General features: G+C 42.4%; 1 protein-coding gene across 2 annotated transcripts in view; it reads left to right on the forward strand.

Annotated features, from left to right (window-relative positions):
* Abcc4 (ATP binding cassette subfamily C member 4 (PEL blood group)) overlaps nucleotides 1-13,247 on the forward strand; it is a 230,178-nt gene that overhangs the window by 150,585 nt on the left and 66,346 nt on the right. The window lies entirely within an intron of this gene.

Below are 13,247 nucleotides of genomic sequence, written 5' to 3' on the forward strand. Positions count from 1 at the left end.
GGAAAGATAGCCCAGATTAACTAAATTATGCATTGTATTACCACAAAGGCCAAATATTTACTGCACCGTTTTGTGTGTGTGTGTGTGTTTGGAGGGGATAAAACCAGGTGTGGTTACTTACAAAGAAAAGATTAGTAATAATAAGGTGAAAATAATACTTTGTTAACAAGTGGAATAGAGAGTAGTTATTGCAAATACAAAGCCTTTAAAGGCAAGCATGTTTAAGCCAATGATTTGAGCATAGGATCAAAGTCATCTCAGAAAATGTCTTCTTTGTTTTTCTAGGCAGCTTTCCTTTTCACAAGTTGATTGCTCTGTCTTAAAGTGCCTTAAAAAAAAACAAGCCCCTAGAAGTATCTTCTATAAAGCATTTCTTTTTGTCTGTGAACTCGAGGTCCTCAAGAACAATGTTGGGTCATTTCATCTCATGCGGTGTTTTTTTTTTCTTTCTTGTTTTATTCTGCCTATTTTGCAGTGATTTGGTGATTTTTTTTTTAAGTGTTTATTTTGGAAGTGAAATTCATCTATCAAAAGCTGCACATATTCTAAAATCCCAGCTTCTGTTGCTAATGCTTTCACTTCCCCTCAGGGCCAGTTGACAGTTCTAACCGTGAGCCAGGTTAAAGGGTAAAGGGGAGGAGAGGGGGGATAGTAGAGAATAGGACAGACAGCAGAATACATCAGACACTAGAAAGGCAATATGTAAATCAATGGAAGGGTAACTGATGTGATTCAGCAATCTGTATACGGGGTAAAATTGGGAGTTCATAACCCACTTGAATCAAACTGTGAAATATGAAGAACTGTGTAATGTTTTGATCGACCAACTATAAAAAAAGAAAAGAAAACCAAAAAAAAAAAAAAAGAAGAAGAAGTGCTATGAAGTGCATTTACTGTTTGGGCCTAGTGGTCCTTCTCCCTTTTCTTTAGTGCTCAGAAGTTCTCTGAGTCCAAGGTTAGGACAACCTCTGGAGTCACTGTTTTTTTTTTTTTTTTTTTTTAAAAGGAGCCCAAATTAGTTAATTTGGAAAATTAGACGTGTCAGAAAAATCAGTAATAGTCCTGATAGAAATACTGAAATTCCTATTAGTCACACAGAAAGGAGGCAATAAATATATCTAACTGCAAACAGCGTAGCCCTTGGGCGACGGCATCCACTATTTACCAAGGGGAAGTAAACCGAGACTTACCTGGGACTCACGGGTGGAGTCCTCTTACTGCAAACAAGCACCTCTGATTTTGTTTTTTTCCCTACTTCAAACTTATTTGGTAAATATGTCCTGCTGGATTTAGCTAAGTTATTCATCCCCAGGAGCAGTCTTCCACTCAAGCAGTTTCATTTTTTTTCACAGAATACAGATGACTGGAAGTACACATTTTGACAGTGATTGTTAATTACTTTGAGAAGATTTTGTGAAAGGTTGCTTTCCTTCGCAACTTCAACTTAGGCAAAGGCTGGGTTCCCAGCGCCGGCTGGCCCACTGTGTGCTTAGCAGAGTGAGCCCTGCTAATTAGACTCCCTCATGTGTTTTTCTGATCACATGTGGAGGGAAAGGATGCTACTTAATTTCAATATAGACACTCTCAGCAGTGTGAGAGAACATTCTAGTCTCGTTGTACTTCTTGTTTAAACAGATAGACAAGGGCCTTTTTTATAAAAAAAAAAAAATCCGCTCACATAATCTTGGTAAACATATCATTGTTGAATACTCTTGGTCCCAATCAGCTGATTTCTTGAGTCAACTGGCAAAGGTAAATCTTGATGGTATTGTCTCCAAGAAAGGAGTTTTATAGAGAGGATAACTCAGTTATCAATTATGATAAAGATCTATTGTCACTTGTTTTGTTTGCAGGTGTCTTTAATAAGGCTTCCCATAATCCCTTCAGGAAGAAATATTTTCTCCTTTAAAAATAGTATTAGCTCAATATAAAAGCGCTGATCCCTGCCATTGTTGTTGATTCTTTGAGGGACATTTCCCAACATTCATTGTTTAAATGGTTGTCAGGAGGAATCAAATGAAACTCCATAAACAATGCCCTCACTGGCTCATCTGACTTGTGTGCAGAGCCTTTCTTGCGAGGATTTGCATTCGATGAGTGGGCTTTTGACTGAGCTATCGCCCGGATCATTTTGAAGTATTTGGGGCCTGTTGCTATATTAGCCAGCAAAGGTTTTTATTAAAGCCACAAAAATGAATTTAACTTGCCCTCAAATAAAGGCCAACAAAAGTCTTAAGTGTAAATTAATTTAGTTTTTTTTTTTTTTTCTTTATAAGTTGGATAGGACTGTGTAAGGATAAAAACAACCAGTGGTGTTCTGGGACTCTTAATGGAATCATGTAAACTTAAAATAAACACTATTATGGTAAGCACATAGAATGAAAACTAATTTTCCAAATCAAATACATTATATTCAATTCATTTTCCCCAATCAACCAAATGTTTAAAACCTGTTAGTTATAACAGCAATCTTCTGGAAATTAATTAGAAGCCTATTAGCTCTGCTAGCTGAGCCGAATGAAGGGGTTGCTCCTTACATTTCTAAATAGTCTCCTGAATTAAAGTGAAGCAAGGTCAAAATGACAATCAGCTCCACTCACCTTTTGGCTCTTCGTAGTTGATCTTTAGGGTGGTGTTGGTGGGAGGGTTGTTTGGTTTTTCAGTGGAAATTTTGTCAACTCTAACTCAACCTTTTCATACATTTTTAAACATTTAAGTACTCATCAGGTAGACCCTACAGGTAGCATGAATATTATCTGTCTCAGCAGCCTCTCAATGGCATGGGTGTCTGAAAGGGAAATGACTTTTCAAGCCTCTTGTCTGCTCATCAATTCTTCTAAAGGGTTCATTAGCCCCTTTCAAAATTGAGATAGTAGAAAATTTCCTGTCTGCCTTTGTTCTTAATGTCATTAGCAGAACCCTCTGTTGACATCAGCAGGCCCAGGGTTTCAATGTCTCTCATCAGATTCTGTGGGTATTTACAGCACAACCTGCTTCCCCCTGGGTGCAGAGAAACTCTCAAAGCACGAGGCCTTCTAACCTTGGCTGCTGAGTCTGACTGAGACAATGGAGTTTAGCAAGGACTGGGCTGTTTTATCAGGAAGTACCCTTGGTGATGTCTAGCAGGAGGTAGGGTGCTTGCTGATACCCAGGAAAGCTGCACATCATCTGATATTCTTGAGCCAGAAAGAACTTGGCAGGATATAATAACAAACAGAATAAAAATCAAAATTCAAAGCTTAGAAACCTGGCTGGGGTTATAGCCCAGGTTTAGAGTACTTGCCTACCTTGTGCAGGGTTCTGGGTTCAATCCCCAGCATCGAAAAAACAAAACTTAGTATCTTTATCAATAGGGAGTTAAGCTTTCCACTTATCAGGATATTTTGCTGGTTTATATTTTTTTTCTGCCTAAAGATATGCATATGCTCATGCTTTTTGAGAGTTAAAATCGAATATAGAAATAATATGATTCCTTTTATCCCTGTGGAGTTTCATATCCCAAGCATGCATTTTTGATTTTTCTATAAGATAATGATTAGTTTTGTTGTTTTATAAATAAGAGTTCAGAACAGTGGCTCACTGGGATAGAACTTGGGTTTGCAGTTGAGTCTGATGCTGAGGAATCATTGAGGGACCAGAACACATTCCTTCTGCTTCTGTCATGATGTCCAGAGTCACTGTGCTCTGTAGAAGCCAGGCAGAAACCAGGGACAGAGTTACTCTGATGAAATGACTGAGATAAGGAAATCCTATTAAAAGGTGAGCAAATTCTTTCACTGGAAAGGGGTTATTTGCCTGTGTCCCTGGTACAAATACAAAAGATTTGTATTTGTATGAACATCGAGGGGTTTTTATATTGTTAGTCACTGCAGAATGCTCATGAAAAACAGTGTCCTATCGAGTTTGGAAAATATTTGCTATTTGCAGCTGTCCTACATTAGTGCAGGAAGTTCAGAAGGGGTGGAGGGCAGAGGGGACAGGTCGAGGAACAGTAGTGATCCAAAGGTGAGTTTTTGACAGGGTAGAAGGGTAGATCAAAATGGAAGGATGTTTCAAATGTATCATAAGACATAAATATATCATTGCAAATATTATGTATAGAATATGAGGTAACCACCTGCAGGTTCTGGGAGGGTTGCCCTGGGTTGATCAGGCAAGTTAGCTAGGGACTGTCACTGCACATCTGGCTTAGGAGTGTTGTTCAAATGTTGTTTCTTTGCTGTTTGAACAATTGTAACTTCTGTGAATATTAACAAGATTTCGAAAACTAAGTTATCTGTCAACTTAAAAGTTGGGATTTCTTTGAAAACAGGAATCAAATACACATATTTGAAGATATTAATCTAGATCTCAGGTAAGAGAAATCAGTGAGGGGGAGACTGTTTGAACAGGAATTTGGCCCTTAAAAGATGATGTATTTGGGTAAAAAGAAAAAGAAAAAAGAAAAAAAAAAAGAAAGCATAGATCACTGAAATTCACATTTTTAAGTATGTGATGAGTAACAATACAGAAGCATGATTGTAAAACTTCATTTTCTTAAAATAATGATTGAGTTGTTAATAGATGCCATATTTGTAATCTTTTAATAGCATTTTGGTAATTTTTTATATAAATCTAATAATGCAATCATTTGTGATATTTGGTGGCCAGATATGTTTTATGACACAGTTTGCAGTTAAATGTATTATGAAAAATCTTGAAATTCCCCCAACAGGAAAACATTATTTCTATTATAAATGTATGAATTTTGAAAAGAATTGCTAATGCTTATCCCTATACCAAGCCCCACCCCACTGATCTTTTATTGAGCTGCTTTTATTGTCTGTTGGATGTACAGAGATGAAAAAGAGCCTTTATCTTCATTTCCTAACAAGCTTTTATGGAGTGTCTCATGTGTGCAGTCCCCATGTTGGGCTTGGGGATATAGAACTTGAGTGGAATGGGATTCTGTCTTCTGAGGCATGATGCTGGGAGGGACCCATAGACAGCCACCAGTGGGATGCTGGGTGACAAAGTTACAAAAGAGGGAGCACTGTAGGAGAATGGTTAAGACTTTTGCAGGAGACATGTTTCTAATCCCAGGTGTGTGCTTTCAGTTGCTTATCTTGGGGAGCTCATGAGACTTGCAGAGGTGGGTGTGCTGTGGGTAGCTGGAAGCAGCAGTGCTTCCGAAAGAGCTGGTACCAGGGCATAGCCTGCGTCTTCTTCCCTCAGGAGGTAGTCAGTGACCCTGTGGCAGTGGATAGTAGTTGACCCTGGGCAGTGGTTGCCCAGAGACAGGGAAGCCCTTTGAAGGGCCATGAGTTCCTGAGGTTTAAAGGGAAAGCAGAGAAACAGAAGAGCTGCAGAGTGAGCAGAAAGGAGAAGAGGAAGACTGGTGTTGGGGAAGCCAAAGGAAGATGGTGTGATAAACAGGAGAAGGTGAGAGACAAGGCATCAGGCCAGCTGGGTGAGGGGGGTCCCTAGTGACCACCAGCAGAACAAGTCTAAGAAAGGAGGCCAGTTATGCCAGCTGTGGGACGGTAAGAGCAGAGTGGAGTCCTGTTTGGAATGCAGGGTATGGGGAGGTGTGGATGGATCCTGGAGTTTTTAGTTCTTGTGGGGTGCAATGGGGGGGCCATTGCATGTGTCAAGGGACTGGATTCAGAGATGGCTACAGACTTCCTCTCTCCCTTCAGGGAAGGGGGTTAGCGTGGGATGCCCTGAGACCGGGGAGGACAAGGCAGGAAGCTCTCTCCTCCATAGCCCTCCTCAAGGACCCTGGCATCCATAGTGAGTGTGAATGTTCACTTTCTGAGTGCCACCTAGGAAGTCCTGGAGAGAGAAAGGAAGTGGCTACAGCTTTCTGTTCCGTTGGTTTATGTTTTTTAAGTTATTTTAGGTGCCAGGTGTGTTCCCACTCAGGTTTTGATGAATCTGTTCATCTTTGGCATATTCAATAACCTCCATCACTTTAACTATATTACTTCTGAAGACTTTATTCATAAATCTTTTCTCAACCAATTTTATCTCTTGCTTTTAAATGCAATCTCGGGTCATTTATTTAACATTTTGGAATTAGGAGGAAGACTGGCCTGGTTCTCTCTCAGCTCCTTCTGTCTTTGCCTTCTCTGCACTGTAGAGATTATTAGCCTGTCCCAATCCTCTGAAATCAGCAGATACCTTTGTTCTTTGCTTGAAAATACCAGTATCATTGCTGGTTTCAATGCTTTAACTAGATCTTCTCCACTGAATCAGAGACCTGACTATGTCCTAGAAGGGTGAGTCTCCTCAGCGGATAATCAGATTACGGCTTCCTCTGGGCCCCCCTGGGGAGCACCTGTAACTAGAACAGGGACTTAAACCATTTTCTCACTGATTAGCACCCTCTTAGAATCCGTTATCTAAATAGATCTGTTTTGCTTCACTTGCCTAAGTTTTGGGTTATAACGGGCAAGCAGAGAATAAAATTCAGATTCCCTAGCCCTCGTTTCTCTCCAACTCATAGAAAGAAGGCACATGCCAGCTAGACTGAGTGTGGTGTGTGTGTGTCTAGGTGTGTGTGTTTGAGTGGTACATTTGCACACTTTTAGCCCATTTTCATAAGTATCTTCTTTATTCTTTGAGGATCAGCAAAAGCTTCCCTTCCATGGTTGGGACACTTTCTTTCTTTACTTTTCTCTAGTTCATCACAAAGCCATGTCTGTGTCCTGCGAAAGAGAAGGGGTCTATCACTGAGCATGGTTCCCTTGGCTCTCTCATTTAAGCCTTCGTCATCACCAGTGAGTTACTATTCCTGGAGCGCTTCCTGTGAGCTGGGCACTTTTCTACAATTAAAGTTTAGAGCAGTGAACCAGGGGGGTTCAGCTCCTGGGAATTGTCATCTTGATGCAGGAGACAGAAAATGGACAAGCCAGTAAAGCCCATCAGCTGGGTCCCCTGTGCTGCTGGTGCCTGCAGGAAGGGCACATCTTCAGGGGTGATCGTAGGAAACACATGGTCCAGGTGATGCTGAGTTTGAACAATAAGAAGGAGAGAGTCATGCAGAGGTCAGGGGCAGGGTGGGTGAGAAACAGTTGCCAAGACTCCAGGTGGCTTGTCCCCAGGAAGAGTCACATGTTGGTCTGAGGAAGAGAAGACATGAGAGATAGGAGAGTGGGACCACCGTGGCCTCCAGTCCCAGTGGAAGAGGCTTGGCCTGTGCCCTGGATGCAAGGGAAAATGACAGGGACAACTTAAACAAAGGAGGGACATGTTCACTTTGTGTGTTGAAAGGAGATGTCATGTCTTTTGTCACCAATTTGGAATAAATAGTCTCTTATAGGAGAGGCTCTGGGCTTGCATTCTGCAAATCCCCCGAGGCCACACAAACTGCTGAGTGCATCCACCATGCAGAGATGGCTCCCTGTTCAGGACGGGAGCTTCCTCCTTCAGCAAGCCTCCCTAATTTTAGGGCAAACACCTGAGTGCCAAGGTCAGGATGATGTCAGGCTTTTGCTGTTGTTTTCCATGAGGCTGGACTGATTCAGTTTCTGTTTGGTTATCTTGATTTTTCTAAGCAGAGTGGAGTTGTTGTTAACCAAGAATTCTTAAGTCAGCACATAAGGTGGAAGTCTTTTGTACATTTGTTTGAGTGGTGCTGTGCACAGCTCTGGGATAACACTGTGTGAATAAGAAGGAAACATTGGCTGTGACAGAGCAAATACACATTGCTCAGGTTGGAGCTTAACTGAACAACAGGTGATTCTATATCATACTTGTACTATTGGCTGAAAGGGTGATCTTTATAGATAAGTACCTATAGGTATGATAAAGTTAAATTAATTTTCCCCTATATTTTTTATTGGTGCATTATGATTATACATAATGGTGGGATTTGTAGTATGTTCACACATGAAGGAATAGTGTGATTTGGCCAGGATCAATCATTCCTCAGTATTTCTCCTTTCTCTTCCTCCCTTCCCCTGGTCCCTTTCCTCAACTCTACTGATCTCCTTCAATTTTTCTTGGGATTTCCCTCACAAACCTAAAGTTAAATTTAAATACTATGTATAATATATTAAACTACATAGAAAAAATATCATTTTTATTTAACTAAAAACTGTCACTTTATTAAATTGAATGTTTAAGTAATTTAAAATTTCAGTATTCTTAAAAACAATCAAGAATCTAAGCCATCTCTTTCTGATGTTATTTTTTTAAAGTGATATCTTTCTGGAAAGATAGGATTGATACATTTCAGACAACACAGGCTGCCAGTACACACACACACACACACACACACACACACACACACACACACACAAAGACACACACCCTCCTCAAGGAGAAATTAAGTCATCAATATGTGATCCTTTAAAATCAAATACTGATTTGATTTTAAAATGTAAATTGAGGAAAATAATGTTCATGGCTGGAATGTATGGTGTGCATTGAGCTCTCGTTGAACCAGGGTTGGCATTTTAGCCAGCTTTGAAAACCTTTTTGAAGACTTTATACTTGAACCTGGAGACAGCTGGACCCAGACAAGGATGTCGAGCAGGCCAGGCTGCCCCTCTCCTGCCTGGTGATATCCTACAGCGTCAGGATGCGTGCCGTGTCCGCGTGTGTGCCTGTGTCCTCTGAAGATGTTATCATTCCCAGTTGGCAGGCTTCACTGAAGATGAGGCCACAAATGTGGTTCGTGCACACATGGTGCCTGTTCTCTGAATTGTGTTCTTGTTCTCCAATTTCTCTCTCTGGCTTATGGTCTCCTGGAAGAGTCTTTGTGGACTCCTCCTGTTCCCTCAATGCTTGGTCCCTGCATCTGGGCTCGGACTGCTGCATGTGGCCTCCTTCCATGCTGTGCCACAGTGGGCCTCCTGTCTTTGGCTTTTGTTGGACCCCTCACCCCATTTCTATTTGGTGTTGGGCAGTGCCACGGTACCACGTGCCCAGTGGTGAATAAACCCTGATGGTGTTTCATGATTGGATTCTTTTCTGAGGCTTTCTGTTTTCAGGGGAAACACAGGGGAAGTCACTAAAGATGGCCACTTCAGTCTTGCTCTTGAAGCCCCGGGGTGAACGTTAGCCCTGACCTGTTAACTCCATTGTCAGTCAGTGCTCTAGACAGAATGAAGAAGTTGTTTTATCTATTCATTCATTTTCTCCTCCTGGGTTAGGTGGCGGTGCTGGCGTTTCCTCTGCAGAATGCTAGTGAGTGGGCTGCCTCTCAGGCCCATGCTCTGCCCCAGAGTCACTCGCAGTTCTTCCTAAACTTGTTCATGCTACTTGTCCTTGACACACTGACCATCTGAACCGATGAATAGAAGTGGTAAATAGCAGAGTGGTTTGACAAGTTGAAGGCTTTGAAAAGATTTAATAAAGACTTCACTAGTAAGTGTTTTTCCCCCCTCTGTAATTTAAATGTGGATGAAAATCAATGAGGGTCAGCGAGCAATGGGAGGACTAGAAGAGGACCCTGTATTCAGGAGTTTCCCAGGAGTCTCCAAAACTGTAGATAGTGCATTATAGGTGTGTTTATATAAAGAAGATCATGAGAAACTCCATTATCAGATCAGACTCTATACATGTTTTTTGAAATATATCCATATATATATATTGGTACTAGGGATTAAACTAAGGGGCACTCAATCACTGAACCCATCCCCAACCCTGTTTTGTATTTTATTTAGAGACAGGGAGGGTCTCACTGAATTGCTCAGTGCCTTGCTTTTGCCAAGACTGGTTTTGAACTCTAGTTTCTCCTGCCTCCGCCTCCAGAGCTGCTGGGAAATATATTTTTTTTTATTTGTTCTTTGTAGATATACATGACAGTAGTTGGTGGTACATGATGTGGATTTACACTGATTGGGTATTCATATGTGATCCTAGGGAGGTCACGTCTGACTCATTCTACTGTCTTTCCTGTTCCATTCTTTCTCCCTTCCTATCCATGTTTTTAAGTTAAAACAGAGTTTTAAAGTTTTGCATTACTTCAGAGATGCCTTCTATGTGTTCAGATCACAGCAGGTAAGCAGGCTTCTTCTGTAACTTGCCTGGGGAATTTGGGGAAGGCATTTAGATGTTTCCTTAACCACATGTAGAGGAGGAGGACGTACATGGCAGGAAGCCCAGAGCATGGAATGTTCACAGGGAACCACAGGGTAGGTCAGTCATGTCAATAAGCTAGAGACAGGCATTGGAGGAGATAAAGGTAGGTGGCCCCAAAGGGGTCAGACCTCAGGGAAACTTGTGTTTCAAGTCAAGATTTAGTTTTGCTGGGCACAGTGGCACAAGCCTATAGTCCCAGTGGCTCAGGAGGCTGAGGCAGGAGGATCTAGTTCAAAGCCAGCCACAGCAGAAGTGAGGTTCTATTCAGTGAGACCCTGTCTTTAAATAAAATACAAATAGGAAAATGGGCCTGGGGATGTGGCTCAGTGGTTGAGTGCCCCTGAGTTCAATTCCAGTACCACTCCCCACCCCCCACCCCAAATAAGTTTAGATTTGGAGTGTTAGGTAGAAACTGGGAGGAACCAGAGATGACCAGAAGGATGGAGTTACAGTAACACAGGGAGGACAGGAAAGGACACTGTTTGAATGTCATTCCCTTGGGACATCCAAGTAAGAACACCAAAGTGTGGGCAATGCAAGCCCTCCATTCTGCATAGTGGGTCAACATTGCAGGATAGCCCCTCTCCCAGGGCACATGTCAGCCACAAGCCCTTTTCCCAACAGCACCAGCATGCATACCACCAAGCTAGAGTAACCTTTAGCTCTAGGTGTGTTGCTCTCTAGTCAGATTGTAGTTGCTGGGAGAATTGGAGCTGTTAGCAGTTCCAGAGGAAGAAGGAAGGCAGCATAGGAGCCTAATGATGCAGTCTGTTTAGTGTGCTTTACCTGGGGATTTAAGAATCCTGAAATTGCTTCAGCCAGTGCTGTTGGCTTCCCAGGCTCATGTGTTATTGGTATGAGGGTTGAGCGTGCTGCACAGGCATGGATGTGCATCACTGGGTGGCACTTGCAGCATAAGTGAGGTTGGGCCTCAGATCCCACTTTGTCATTTCAAGGCCAGCTGTATCCTTAGTCTTTCTTCTTTTCCAAAGCCTCACACTCTGTACCTGTAAAACCCCTATATGCCATTGGGGTTGCTGTGAGGCTAAAATGGCATTTTTTTCATTAAAATTATTTTTTGTGTTTTGTTTTGTTTTGGGACCTTGCTATGTTGTCCAGGCTGGCCTCAAGCTCCTGGGCTCCAGTGGTCCTCCTGCCCCACCCCCCAAGTAGTTAGTACTATAGGTGTGTGCTACCATGACTGGTTTTTTATATATATATATATATATGAGAGAGAGAGAGAGAGAGAGAGATTTCTTCTTCCTCTGGGGATGCTGGGCATTGAACCCAGGGCTTTGCATATGCTGACAGGTACGCTACCACTGAGTCACACCCCAGCACCATTTCAGCAAAACTTTTAGTGTATTGTCCAAGCACATGACATGCATACATAAGGGGTAGTTATATTGAAACTACATTCTTTTTTTTTTTTTTTTTTTTTTTTGAGAATTTCAACATTTTTTTTATTTTTCAGTTATTGGCGGACACAACATCTTTTTTGTATGTGGTGCTGAGGATCGAACCCGGGCCGCACGCATGCCAGACGAGCGCGCTACCGCTTGAGCCACATCCCCAGCCCCGCTACATTCATTTTTAAATGGGACAAATAGTCTCTAGCAGCATTGGTCACATCATGTTGCATTATAGTAACAATGTCAGGTGGATACCAGCCCAATAATATCACTACATGTGTTTGTACCCCAGATTCTAGGGGTGTACATACACATCTGTGAACCCTGAAGATTTAAATGGCTGTTTCCCATTTAGAGTTACAGTATCAGAATCAGTTGTCCTCAGAAGAGACCACAGAATGTGACATTTCGTATTCACGTCATTTTTGTAGTGCTTGTGAAGCTTCCTTGGTCCCCAATAACAGTGAGTAGAGTCTCAATGATCTGGAATTCTTGTCGTTACCATCATCACTTCTGAGAGGTCTTCCTGCGGGACAAATGTGAAAATGAACCTACCTTGCAGAGGTTGGACTTGGGCATGTCAGTTTCCCTCTTTAACGATTCGGGGTTGCTCTGAGCGTGGAAACCCATGCACAGCTGCCCTCTGCAAAATGCCGAAATTTATTGAGGAGAACTGAATTGCAGACCTTTCTTCCCCACACACCCTCATCCAAAAAGAAAAAGAAAAGAAAAAAAGCAGCTTGACTGAGCTTAAATAACTGACTTTTCATATCCTTTCATGGGACACAAAGGGCTAATCCTGAGGCTACTTGAGCCACCAATGCAGGCGGTGGGGACCACCACAGAATGTGTCATTGCCTCCTCCCCCCCCACAAAACACATTGACTGCGGCTTTATGAAGTGAAAATGCCCAAGCAAAAGAAAATGTGAAGGAGGTGTCCTCAGTCATGTCTTCCTGGGGGAGGAGTGAGAAAAAGCTTCTGCATCTGGGCATTGAGAACAAAGCCAGCCTAAGACTTGGGGATAATGGGTCGGGTCACTGGCTTTTATGGAAGCATAAGGGTGGGACTGCCTTGGCTTGTCTCCGTACCACTGACCCTTGCATTTCATTGTGTAGAGATGTCAGGGAAAGTGTGTAGAAAGCCCACGAACAATGACTTTGTCATTTGTTCTCCCCTGCTCCCCATTCCCACCCTCAAATCCCTCTCGCACAAAAGAGATTGTTAGTGAGGTTGCTTTGCCCTCGTTTCAAAGATCTCTGTCTAACTCTTTAAGAGTAAAATCATCCATTTTAACTGAATCACAGTGTTTTCATGCTTTCAACAGCAACAAAAGAGGTTTAGTCCACGAGTTTGCAAGGAGGGAATAGTCCATGGAAATGCCAGCCCCGGAGATGATGATTCCTGCCAGCTTCCAGGTTAAAGTGGGTTTCCTGCCACGCACAGGGGAGTTGATGACATGGTTCTTGACCAGACTTGACCCGTGGGCTTCAGTGATCAGGGTGATAGGGTTCACCCAGGCCCACTCCTATGAGTCCCTTACCTTTCTTTTTCTTTACTTTTCATTCTTTCTTTCTTTTCTTTTTTTAATGACAATGAGATGGTTGGGTCCTTTCCAGTGAGAAAGCACACATAGAAAGCAGCACTGTCAACATCAACATGGTGACAGTTAATCACCAGGGACCCTCCCAGGCTTCCAGGCTGGCAACCAGTGTTGCAATTTGTCCCAGCATGTGCGCTCCAATGATAATGGTCGTCGTTTAAC

Source organism: Urocitellus parryii, chromosome 2 (genome assembly GCF_045843805.1).
Source record: "Urocitellus parryii isolate mUroPar1 chromosome 2, mUroPar1.hap1, whole genome shotgun sequence".
Taxonomy (NCBI): Eukaryota; Metazoa; Chordata; class Mammalia; order Rodentia; family Sciuridae; genus Urocitellus; species Urocitellus parryii.